Genomic DNA, 873 nt, shown 5'->3' with positions numbered 1-873 from the left:
TTTTTACCTAAACCAGCATGTGCTTTGGGTGGTGACTCTTTAAAGAGAGTTTGTGGGTATCCACAGAGGTCAAACTACAAGCAGATTTGAGTTTTAAAGATGTATTTTGGTTGTTCAGAGTGTTTATAAACACATTAAAACCTCTCTGTGTGTCCAAATCCCCCAGATGTCATTTAGAAACCTGTAGTAATATACAGGTTTCTTTAGGCATGATGTTAAGGCTGAGGTTTTTCACTCAGCCTAGAAAATGTTGGCATATGCAGGGGCAATTTTCTTCCCCATGGCTGTGCCATTTATTTGTAGGAACATTTTTTCAATAAATTGAAAGTAATTTCTGGTCAAATTGATTTCCAGTAGTTTTAATAAATGTTTGTCTGTTTTTGTTTGGATGTTTATAAAATGTGTTTCTGATGGCTTGAATGCCCCTACAATGTCTATGTTAGTATAGAGATTGCCAATATCCATAGTAAATAGAACGGCGTTCTAGGGTTTAGGGATATGAAGTTTTTTCACTTTATTGACGAATTCATATGCGTCTCTGATGTAACTAGGGTGTGTAGTTGAGAGAGGATTGAGAAATAAGTCCTAACATTCTACTGTGATGTAAGATTCACTGTTAGAGTCAGACACAATGGGTCTGCCTGGATGGATATCATGTGGTTTTCTTAATTTAAGAGGGTCTTTGTGAATTAAATTGAATTAAATTAAATTTATTTCTTATAGCCCAAAATCATAAATCACAAATTTGACTCAGAGGGCTTTACACTGTGGCAGCTCTGTACACATATGACATCCTCTGTACCAGGACCCTCATATCGGTACAGGAAAAACCTTCAACAGTGAGAGAAAAAAAGGAAGAAACCTAAGGCCATG

Source organism: Anoplopoma fimbria, chromosome 19 (assembly GCF_027596085.1).
Source record: "Anoplopoma fimbria isolate UVic2021 breed Golden Eagle Sablefish chromosome 19, Afim_UVic_2022, whole genome shotgun sequence".
NCBI classification, from domain to species: Eukaryota; Metazoa; Chordata; class Actinopteri; order Perciformes; family Anoplopomatidae; genus Anoplopoma; species Anoplopoma fimbria.
The sequence above is the reverse complement of the archived record's forward strand: the minus strand, read 5'-3'. Positions refer to the sequence as shown.